The following is a 12,326-nucleotide window of genomic DNA, read 5'->3' as shown; positions in this document are numbered from 1 at the left end:
GAAGCCCCATTGAGCCAAAGCTCTCCTACTCTGTCGCCCAGTCTATAAAGCTGTCTCCTTTTAAACTCTTCTTGCCTCAACGTCCCCTCAACATAAAACAACTGATCGAATTTTTTCCAACTCTCAGAGCAAGCACATCAACATCATTGCCCACTCACTTCCCTGTAACCCATACGCTTTCATCTACCCCTCAACTTCATCTGTACTTTCCTACCAACTACTTAAACTGGGGAAAATTTGAAGCAGCCAGTTAACATGTCCTTGGCACATGTGAAGATATCAGAGCCACTGGACGGAAAACATGCAAAAAAAAAAGGGTCAGAATTGAACCCAGATCATTAATATGGATGTGTCTCTACCAAAGGAGGTATAAGGTATTCTTTCCCTCTGCTAGCTTGCAGGTCATCCTTGGGCAAGGTGTAGCACCTGCTTAACCCCCTATCAGGGTCACATGAAGCCATGGGAGTAGGTTGTGGATGGTAGTATGAGCAGCTGCTGCATATCACAAGTACTGCTTATGTGACCACTGACGCCAGGCAGACAACCTCTGAAGAGTGTTGATAATGGCTGCGGTCACCCATCTTGTAAAGACACTGTCCAGAGGAAGGTAAGGGCAAACCACTCCTGTAGGGGAAAAAAATCGCCAAGAACAGTCATGGTCATGGAAAGACCATGATCGCCTGTAACGTACGACACGGCGCATAAAGAACAAACAAACAAATCAGGTCAGGTCTCAGAGTTTTATTTGTTTTAATAAGTAACTATTGGCTTTTCCAGAAGTATTTCAGGTTGTTTGTTGGGCATGCTGAGAAAGTGATTTGCTTGTTTTTCAGAAATAATTCTGCTTTTTATTCCTCAAGCCATACAAAACAAATAGGAAATTTAGGTTTTCCCTGTATTCCAAGAGCTGTTGGGCATTTTCCTTTTACAGGAATTGGAATGAATTGTCGCATTTGCCAATGATAACTTATCTTGCATACTGTTCATATATTTCAAGTCATTACACAGTGGATTGAGGTAGAACAAGGTAAAACAATAACTGCAGAATAAAGTGTAAAAGCTACAAATGCAGTGCAGGCAGACATAAGTTAGATTGTGAGATTAAGAGTCTATCTTATTGTGTTAGTGTTATAGCCCTTGTAAAAGCTGTTCTTGAGCCTGGTGATACATACTTTCAGGCTTTTGCTGGATGGGAGAAGGGAGAAGAGAGAATTTTAATTTGGATTCCTGCCATAAACAGTGTTCACATAGCAGCAGAAGGCATAATAAGTTATCTAATGCATGTTCTAGGATTTATATTGCTAATTTTACATTGCTAAAACTCCAAAAAACTAATGAAATACTTCTCGCATGTGTTTACATTTTTGATTTGGTCAAAGGATATGGATTTGACTGGCAACGCCTATCTAAGACTAGTCCTTCAGAAACTGATGGAGAGCCCCACAATTCATGGGTTGAGGGTATCAATGCTGTGCTTAGTGGATTTAAAAAAAAACTGCAGATACTGCAAATTGAAATTTTAAAAAATAAACAAAGTACTGGAAACACACGGCAGGTAAAGAAGCAATTGTGGAAAGCAAAAAAGAGCAGAAATAGTTATCAACCTAAAATGTTAAGTCTTTCTCTTTCCACAGACATTGCCTAGTTTATTATGTGGTTCAGTATTTTCTATTTGTAATGGAATTTCATGCTGCTGCATTGCACACTCAACCAGTTTCGGGGGGGGGGGGGGAGCTATATGTACGTTGTATGTAACTAACCTAAGAACCACCATAAACTAAGGAAAAATATTTGTTTTGGCCATGCTATCTGACATTTGAATACTAGCTAAGGAATTTTTCCTCTTTTTTAATCACATCAGGCAATATTTTCTATCTAGTAGAAAGTTAAGTGTTTGTCTTAAAGACTATTGGCACTGCATTGCTTTTTTACTGCCCAGCTGTAAGCCTAGGTTATGTCTCAAGTGTTTAAGTGAGTCTTGAAATTACTTCTGACAGGCGGAAGTACTGCAATAGTCCAAAAGATGCTCTTGTACTTACAAAAGGAATTGTCTGATTTGTCATGGCACTAATGCTAATGGAGATTTATATTCATGATTTGTCTCATCTGAAGCATTACGGAGCAATGCTTTTGTTTTAGGAAAGAAAAGTAATGCAAACAAATGAAGCTTTCCTACTTTTAATTGATGTTAATTTTCAGTTGGAAGCATAATTTATTTTCGTTAATGCAAGGACTATAACTTGTGGAGAAGTCAACATTATTTAATGTATGTTTTATTTGAAACAAGTCCTGAGAGCTTCACACTACACCCATTCCATAAGACAAGGGAGTAGAATTAGACCATCTGGCTTATCAAGTCTGCTCTGCCACTACATCATGGCTAACCCATTTTGCTCTCAACCCCATTCTCCTGCCTTCTTCCTGTAACCTTTCATGCCCTGACTAATCAGGAAGCTATCAATCTTCGCCTTAAATATATCTGACCTTCACACCTGCCTCTAGCAATGGATTCCACAGATTCACCATCGTTTGGTGAAAGAAATTCCTCTATTTCTGTTCTAAAGCTACATCTGTCTATCATGAGGCTGTGCCCTCTGGTCTTTGGCACTCCCACCGTAGGAATCATCCTCTCCACATCCACTGTGTCTAGGCCTTTCAACATTCAATGAGACTTCCCCCCCCCCCCACCTTCTAAATTCCAGCATATAGAGCCCCAGAGCCATTAATCATTCCTCATACAATAAACATTTAATTATTGGAATCATTCTCACAAAATTCCTCTGAACCTTCTTCAATATCAGCACATCTTTCTTAAATATTGGGTCCAAAAGTGCTCACATTACTCCAAGTGAGGCCTCACTAATCCCATATAATGCCTCAGCATTACATCCTTGCTTCTATATTCTGGTTCTCTCAAGATTCAGAATCAGGCTTGTTATCACCGGCATGTAACGTGAATTTGTTAGCTTGGCAGCAACAGTTCAATGCAATACATATCTAGCAGAGAGAAAAAAAGTAATAATAAAAAAAACATAATAAATAAACAAGTAAATCAATTACGTATATTGAAAAGATTTTTTTAAGATGTGCAAAAACAGAAATTCTGTATATTTTTTAAAAAGTGAGGTAGTGTCCAAAGCTTCAACGTCCATTTAGGAATCGGATGGCAGAGGAAAGAAGCTGTTCCTGAATCGCTGAGTGTGTGCCTTCAGGCTTCTGTATCTCCTACCTGATGGTAATAGTGAGAAAAGGGCATGCCCTGGGCGCTGGAGGTCTTTAATAATGAATGCTGCCTTTCTGAGACACCGCTCCCTAAAGATGTCCTGGGTACTTTGTAGGCTAGTGCCTAAGATGGAGCTGACTAGATTTACAACGTTCTGCAGCTTCTTTCGGTCCTGTGCAGTAGCCCTTCCATACAAGACAGTGATGCTGCCTGTCAGAATGCTCTCCACGGTACAACTATAGAAGTTTTTGAGTGTTATTTGTTGACGTGCCAAATCTCTTCAAACTCCTAATAAAGTATAGTGCTGTCTTGCCTTCTTTATGACTACATCGATATGTTGGGACCAGGTTAGATCCTCAGCGATCTTGACACCAAGGAACTTGAAGCTGCTCACTCTCTCTACTTCTGATCCCTCTATGTGAATTGGTATGTGCTCCTTCGTCTTACTCTTTCTGAAGTCCACGATCAGCTCTTTCATCGTACTGACGTTGAGTGCTAGGTTGTTGCTGTGGCACCATTCCACTAGTTGGTATATCTCACTCCTGTACGCCCTCTTGTCACCACCTGAGATTGTACCAACAATGTTTGTATCAGCAAATTTGTAGTTGGTATTTGAGCTATGCCTAGCCACACAGTCGTGTGTATAGAGAGAGTAGAGCAGTGGGCTAAGCACATACCCCTGAGGTCCGCCGGTGCTGATCATCAGCGAGGAGGATATGTTATCACCAATCCGCACAGACTATGGTCTTCCGGTTAGGAAGTCGAGGATCCAATTGCAGAGGGAGGAACAGAAGCCGAGGTTCTGCAACTTCTCAATCAGGATTGTGGGAATGATGATATTAAATGCTGAGCTATAGTCGATGAACAGCATCCTGACGTAGGCGTTTGTGTTGTCCAGGTGGTCTAAAGCCGTGTGGACAGCCATTGAGACTGCGTCTGCTGTTGACCCATTGTGGTGATAGGCAAACTGCAATGGATCCAGATCCTTGCTGAGGCAGGAGTTCAGTCTAGTCATAACCAGCCTCTCAAAGCATTTCATCACTGTCGATGTGAGTGCCACCGGGCAATAGTCATTGAAGCAGCCCACATTATTCTTCTTAGGCACTGGTATAATTGCTGCCTTTTTGAAGCAAGTGGGAACTTCTGCCCGTAGCAACGAGAGGTTGAAAATATCCTTGAATACTCCCGCTAGCTGGTTGGCACAGGTTTTCAGAGCCTTACCAGGTACTCCATCGGGACCTTCTCTGCGTTGCGAGGGTTCACTCTCTTAAAAGACAGGCTAACATCGGCCTCTGAGACAGAGATCACAGGGTCATCAGGTGCAGTAGGGACGTTCAAAGGTGCAGTTGTGTTCTCCCTTTCAAAGTGTGCATAGAAGACGTCGAGTTCATCTGGTAGTGAAGCATCGCTGCCATTTATACTATTGGGTTTCGCTTTGTAGAAAGTAATGTCTTGCACACCCTGTCAGAGTTACTATGTATCTGGTATCGCCCCCAACCTGGTTCGAAATTGTCTCTTCACCCTTGAAATAGCCCTCCACAAATCATACCAGGTTTTCTGGTACAGGCCTGGGTTGCCAGACTTGAATGCCACAGATCTAGCCTTCAGCAGACGACGTACCTCCTGCTTCATCCACAGCTTTTGGTTTGGGAATGTGCAGTAAGTCTTTGTAGGCACACACTCATCCACACAGGTTTTAATGAAGTCAGTAACAACTGCAGCATATTCATCCAGATTCAAAGATGAATCCCTGAATACAGTCCAGTCCACTGATTCAAAGCAGTCCTGTAGGTGCTGCTGTGCTTCCCTTGTCCGTACATTCTTGGTCTTCACTGCCTGACCTTTGTTTCCCAGGCATCCTCTCCCTAGTAATAGCAAACGTGCTCACTTTTGCCCACTTGCACTGTCAAACTTCCAACATACAGCTAGTGTCTTCCACAGTGAAGACTGGTGCAAAATATTTATTCAGTTAGTCTGTCATTTCCTTGTCCCTCATTACTCCCTCTCCAGTGTCATTTTCCAGCTGTCCATTGCCTACTCTTATCCCTTTTTTTATCTTTATATACAGTTGCAAGAAAAATTTTGCGTATGCTTTGCAATTACCTGTTTTTCTGCATTAATTACTCATAAAATGTGGTCTGATTTTCATCTAAGTCACAATAATAGGCAAACACAATCTGCCTAAGCTAATAACACATAAGCAATTGTACTTTTCGTATCTTTATTGAACACGCATTGTTTAATCATTCACGGTCCAGAATAGAAAAAGTATGTGAACCCTTGTATTTAATAACTGGTAGAATCTCCTTTAGCAGCAATATCCTCCACAAACCATTTCCTTTAGCTGCTGATCAGACTTGTACAATTTCTCTTACTATGGACTGATGAACATTCAGATCTTTAGAAATGCTTTTGTAACGTTTTCCAGCTTCATGCACCTCTACAATTCTTCTTGTAAGGTCCTCTGAAATTTGTTTTGATCAAGCCATGGTGCACGTAAACAGATCTATCTTGAGAAGTACAGGGTACCTCTACAGCCTATACCTCCAATTTTATCTCATTGATTGGAATACCTGACTCCAAATAGCTTTTGTAGAAGGCATTACCCCAGAAGTTCACATAACTTTTTGAACCTAGACTTTGATTGTTTAAATGGTGTACTCAGTATTGATGAGTAAAAGTACAATTGCTTGTGTGTTATTAATTTAGGCAGGTTGTGTTTGTCAGACCTCATTTTATGAGTGGTGTTGTGCTAGTGACCCCTTCTAGCTCCTCTCTCATGCCTCTGGAATTCCCCCTAAATAAAGGCATCCGTTAGTCTTGCGAGACCATGGATCTGCGCCTGGAAAGGCTTCACCCTCCAGGGTGCAGGCCTGGGCAAGGTTGTATGGAAGACTGGCAGTTGCCTATGCTGCAAGTCTCCCCTCTCCACGACATCGATATTGTCCAAGGGAAGGGCAAGGGCCGATACAGCTTGGCACCAGTGTCGTTGCAAAGCACTGTGTGGTTAAGTGCCTTGCTCAGGGACACAACACGTTCCCTCGGCTGGGGCTCAAATTCACGACCTTCAGATCATTAGTCCAATGCCTTAACCACTTGGCCACGTGCCCACTGTAATACTGGTACATCTGACTTTACCTTCTTCCTTAAATTGCAGGGCAAGTTCTACCTATTATGATCGCTGCCTCCTAAGGGTTCCGTTACCTTAAACTCCTTAATCAAATCCAGCTCATTACGTAACACTCAGTCCAGAATAGCTGATCCTCTAGCGGGCTCACCACAATCTGCTCTAAAAACTTACCTTATAGGCATTCTATAAATTCTCTCTCGGGAGAATTTGCACCAACCTGATTTTCGCAATCTACCTGCATATTGAAATCCCCCATGACTATTGGAAGATTGCCCTTTGCCGTGCCTTTTCTGTCTCCTGTTGTAAATTGTAGCCAACATCCTGGCTTCTATTCAGAGACCTTTATATAACTCCCATCCGGGCCTTTTTACCCTTGCAATACCCACAAGAATTCTACATCTTCCAACCACATGTTGCTTATTTCTAAGGATTCCCTCCAGTGTTCTCGAACATCAGTTGCTGCTGCTTCTGGAATACTTACAGTATGCTGAGCACATCAGCAGAAGAGAGCAGGCCAAATTAACTCTTGAAAATGGACAACAAAGTCCACAGTTTAAACCAACAATTTTTATCCTACATGCCAAATCATCGGCATTCTGTTTCACAATACTTGGAAATATTCAGTGATCCAGTGGATGATTGAGACTAATTTTTTTTTTAATTTTATTTTTATTTGGATAAGGTATTCACAAGTAATACACAAACTTTTTTTTACATGTATAACCTTTTCCATTTTTTATGTGAGTAAATCTATATTAATTTGTACATTCACAAGTGCACATTGAGATAATATACAAAATAATTAGGCACTCAAATAGATGTTTATGTGCAATTGTAATTCCACTCTATTAAACTAAATAATGATAATAGTTATAAACAACATTGATAATAGTGGTTGAATACTAATTTCCATGTATTTCTTCTGGTCCGTTTCTTTCTGGTCCAAAATTTCCCCAGATCTTTTCTTTACTTATGTTAATTCCACATTTTCCAGAAAAAAGAACTGTAAACATTCGAGCCAAGGGTGCTTACATTAACACTATTACTATGTTGGTGAGACAAACAATATAAACCATTAGGAGAGTCAACTAAAGTCTGCTCGCTCTGGGGTTATAAATTCAATCCATTTATTCCAAATTTGATAAAAATTTTCCTTTTGAATTCTCAGAGTGTAGGTCATCTTTTCTATTTTAAATATTTCCAAAATGGTTTCATGCCAATCTTCTAATGTAGATGATGTTGGATTTAACCACTTTCTGGTGATTGATTCCTTACTTGCCGCTAAAAGGGCCTGCAACAGCTTTATATCTTTCTTCTGTTCCAAAAACAATACATGCCCCAAGTAGAGAGTGTCAAAGTTCAGAGGTATCTCAATCTTAAATACCTTAACTAATGTTCTGTGATTCCCTTCCCAATATAAAATTAATTTAGGGCAATCCCAAAAAATATGGAAATGATTTGCCTCCTTGGAGCCACATCTTCTCCAACACGCCACGTTTGTGTCCTTATATTTTTCCTGGTATAGGGTCTTGAAGTATCTTATAATATTTTTCCAACAATGTTCTCTCCAAATCAAAGAGTTAGTCGAAGCTGCATATTTTCCCCCAAGCCTCCCCTGAAAGTACCAACCCTGCTTCTTTCTCCCACTTCTCTTTAATATACAATATGTTTTCATTGTTGGCATGAGAGAGGGCATTATATAATCGAGAAATTGATTTACTTGGTATTGAACTGTAAGCCGAATTCAGGATCTTGAAAAATTCTAATTCTACTGTTGATAAGTCTGTATATCCACAACTCTGGTTAACATGATGTCGTACTTGAAGGTACCTTTAAAAAAAGTCATTGTGTTCTAGGCCATGTTTGTCCTGCAGGGATTGAAAACTTTGTAATACACCTTTATGTGTGAATGAGAGGTAGGTTGCAAGACCTTTCTTTATCCACAGTTCAAATCTTTTATTTCCTCTGCTGGGAAGAAATTCGGTATCATAAGCACACCATCTGAAAAGTTTTAACATGTTATTGATTCCACATGAATAAGCCACCTTCTGCCATACTTTTAATGTGAGATTTATCCAGCTATTTTTAATCTTTTCCAATTGGGCCATCAATCCTTTGTCCACTGTTGAGGCCTGTAGAGGACAACTGTCAATCAATCCAAATTCTATTTCCTTCCATCTAGCCTTATATTCCCTATTGCACCAATATAACAGGGGGATTATCTGTGAAGCATAAAAATAATTTCTCAAACAAAGAAGTGCCATATCTCCTCCTTCCTTTCCTAACTGTAAGGTGTTAAATCAGATTCTAGGTTTCTTTCCTTGCCAGATAAAGCGGGAAATCCATTTGTCCCATTCCCTGAATTGATTATCGTCCACCTCCACAGGTAAAGTCCGGAAAAGGTAAAGTAACTGAGGGAGAATATTCATTTTTATGTTATTTATCTTTGAATTTAAACTTAAAAAGGGAGACTTCCGGTAGAGCTCATGGAGTGAAGTCGTGTTCTTGACTCGCTCCATTACCTCTGAGTTTTTTTTCTTACAATCAGCTATATTTTAATTAACCATTAAGGTATCGACTTTTACAATATTTTGAAATAAATTGGGCTCTTTGATAATCGGATGCGTTTAAGGTCTGCTATGTCTAAGAATGGAAAAAACGGGAAGGACGGCAAACCTCCGGTTAGACCGAAAGGTACCGATTTTCCTCTGACTGAACCACCGTTAACTTTGAAAGCTATATCGGAGTTAATTCAAAGGGAAATTTCAACCTCTGTTACGGAGCTGATTCGTGCGGAAATTTCAATTAATTTCCAGAAAATTGCCGATTCAATCGATAAGATACAAACCTCTATTACGGAACATCAGTCGGCTATATCTGATCTTCAAAAATCCACGCAACAAAATGAACTTAAGGTGGAGAAAATCAAAGAAACAATTAATGTAATGAAGAAGAAACTTGACTTTCTGACCTTTAAAAACTCTGACTTAGAATCCAGAATGCGACGGCAGAATCTTCGAATGATTGGGGTGCGTGAAGCTGTTGAATCTGATAACCCTATGAAGTATTTTTCTCAACTTTTAAAAGATGCATTTCCTACTGTATTTCCTGACCAACCACCGTTATTGGATCGCGTTCACAGAGTTCCATCATACTCGTCTAAGTTAGATAAACCTCGACATGTCATCTTACGCTTTCATTACTTTCAAAACAAGGAGAAACTGTTTCGTTTCGTTCGATCTAAAGGTTACATTGATTTTTTGGATCTTAAGTTCCGATTCGTGGAGGATTTCAGTAAACCAATTCGGGATCAACGGGTTCGTTACAGATCTGTGATGTCGGAACTCTACAAGATGGATTTAAAACCAGCGCTGCTTTACCCTGCACATCTAAGGATTCGTACGTTGGATGGAACCCTCCGTTTTTTTGAATGTCCATCGGATGCCCAGAGTTATCTGGATCAATTTTCACCTTCAACATCTTAATCGTAATTTTTAACTATCTCCGTTTGATCGGAGGTTGTGAATTTGTCAGTCTTAAGTTTTTTTTGCCTTATATGGGTAGAAAAGTTTATTTTTGGATTAATTAATATGGCTGCTAAACTTTCTTTCTATCTGCATCATTCCTTTCTTTTTCCCAGGGGATTCTGGGTGTTTATTCCCTCACCGTCATTCTACGTCTTTCCTTTGAGGCCTTAAATTTTGTAGTTTTTAAATCTACTTCTTTTTGTAGGTTTTCATAACTAGTTTATGTTAATAATTTAATTTCTTTTTTTGTTTACTCATAGGGTCTGGGGTTTGTTGCTTTTTTTTATATTTTCTGGCTTTTTCTCTGTTATATTAAGTGTTTTAATTGATTTACCTTTTTTTTATTCTTTTACTGTTTTATAACTAGCTGATCTTTTATATATTTACACTTTTTTAGGGAGCGTATACCGGAAGTCGTGGGGGTAGTTTTAGTGCTTGCTTCTTTCTGGCTGGTCTGTGTTAGATTTAGCCTTGAGGTCATGGGGTGGGGGTGGGAGGGGCTTCACGTTTTAGTTTCTTTCTTCTTGGGCTATGTACACTATTGAAGTATTGGTTGCGTTCTCCTTCCCGGTATCTCTTATTTGTTCTGTTCCCTTTCCGGGTTCATGGGTCGAGCCTATCGTCAATCCTTCTTGTTGCGGGTTGACTTTAGGGTTTATGGAGTCTATTATTAATTTTGTCTCCTGGAATACTAATGGTCTTAATCATCCTATTAAAAGGAAAAAAGTTTTTAAAGTGTTCCGGAGACTTAAAGCACAAATTTTATTTTTACAAGAGAACCATGTGCGGAGGGGGGACAGACTATGTTTTTTTAAATTCTGGAAGGAACAACAGTTTCATTCGAACTCCAACGCTAAGATTCGAGGCGTCTCTATTTTTATAGACTCCTCAGTTACTTTTATACAACATGATATTATTTCTGATCCGAATGGTAGATTTCTACTGGTTAGTGGTCTACTATTTAATAAAAAGGTAGTTTTGGTTAATGTTTATGCTCCTAATATGGACTGTCCGGAATTTTATAAATCATTATTCAATCAGTTCCCGAATTTGAATGAGTTTTCATTGATCTGGGGCGGAGATCTTAATACCTGTTTATCTCCAGCTTTGGACCGTTCGGCTCCTCTATGGACCTTACCTAATAAATCTGCAACTTTGATTAATTCATTCCTCTCTGATTCTGGGTCGACGGACATTTGGCGTTTTTTGCATCCTCAGGAAAAAGATTTTTCTTTTTTTTCACATGTTCACCATTCCTATTCAAGAATTGATTATTTCTTTATTGACTCTCGTCTTATTTCTTCAGTGATTAAATGTGATTATGACTCTATAACCATTTCGGATCATGCTCCACTTAAGCTTTCTATTAAAATTCAGGCCAATACACAAAATAATAGACAATGGTGTTTTAATTCGCTGTTGCTTCAGGACTCGGACTTTGTTAACTTTATGAATGAACAGATTTATCTTTTTTTTACAATCAACTATACAGAGGATATTTCTGTGAACGTTCTTTGGGATACTTTTAAAGCTTATATTCGTGGTCAGATTATCTCGTATTCTGCTGCTTTGAGGAAGAAGCTGAAGCAGAAGGAGTTGGTAATTGTGGACAAGATTAAGGAAATTGATAAGAAATATGTTACAGCTCCCTCTGAGGAGTTTTATTAGCAAAGAACTGAACTTCAGATGGAACACAGTTTATTACTTTCGTCCTGGATTGTAAACCAATTAAAGAATACAAGAAGTGAATTTTATGTACACAGTGACAAAATTGGCAAACTGCTGGCTAACCAATTGAAGTCTAATTATGCTAAATCTCAAATTAATCAGATTTATAATCAAAATGACCGACTGATACTTGATCATGCGGGGATTAATCAAACCTTCTGTGATTTTTATTCTTCCTTATATCAATCAGAGTCTCCTCGAGACTCTAAATATATGCATGATTTTTTTAGATAACCTAGACTTCCCTGAGATTTCACAGGATATGTCTTCTATGTTAGATACTCCCATTACCACTGATGAGATTAAGAATGTTATTTCCTCTATGAATTTGGGGAAAACTCCTGGCCCTGATGGGTTTACCGTAGAATTTTATAAATGTTTTGCACCTTCATTAATCCCTTGGCTCTGTAGGGTTTTCGAGGCTTCATTAAAACTTGGTGAACTTCCCGAATCTTTCAATAGAGCGTCAATCTCTCTAATACTAAAGAAAGATAAAGATCCTGCTCAATGTGCATCTTATAGACCAATATCTTTATTAAATGTTGATTCTAAGTTTTTTCTAAATTATTAGCAAACAGATTAGAAAAAGTACTTCCTTTTATTATTTCGGAAGACCAAACGGGTTTTATTAAAGGTCGTTACTCTTTTTATAACATTCGTACACTGCTAAATATTGTTTATACCCCCTCACAAAATGTTTCTGAGTGTGTTATCTCTT

At 39.0% G+C, this 12,326-nt stretch overlaps 1 protein-coding gene across 3 annotated transcripts in view; it reads left to right on the top strand.

Annotated features, from left to right (window-relative positions):
- Positions 1-12,326, top strand: part of capn7 (calpain 7) — a 77,784-nt gene that overhangs the window by 21,862 nt on the left and 43,596 nt on the right. The window lies entirely within an intron of this gene.

This window comes from Mobula hypostoma, chromosome 17 (genome assembly GCF_963921235.1).
Source record: "Mobula hypostoma chromosome 17, sMobHyp1.1, whole genome shotgun sequence".
Lineage (NCBI taxonomy): Eukaryota > Metazoa > Chordata > Chondrichthyes > Myliobatiformes > Myliobatidae > Mobula > Mobula hypostoma.
Note: the sequence above shows the minus strand (reverse complement) of the source record. Positions and strands in the feature narration are given on the sequence as shown.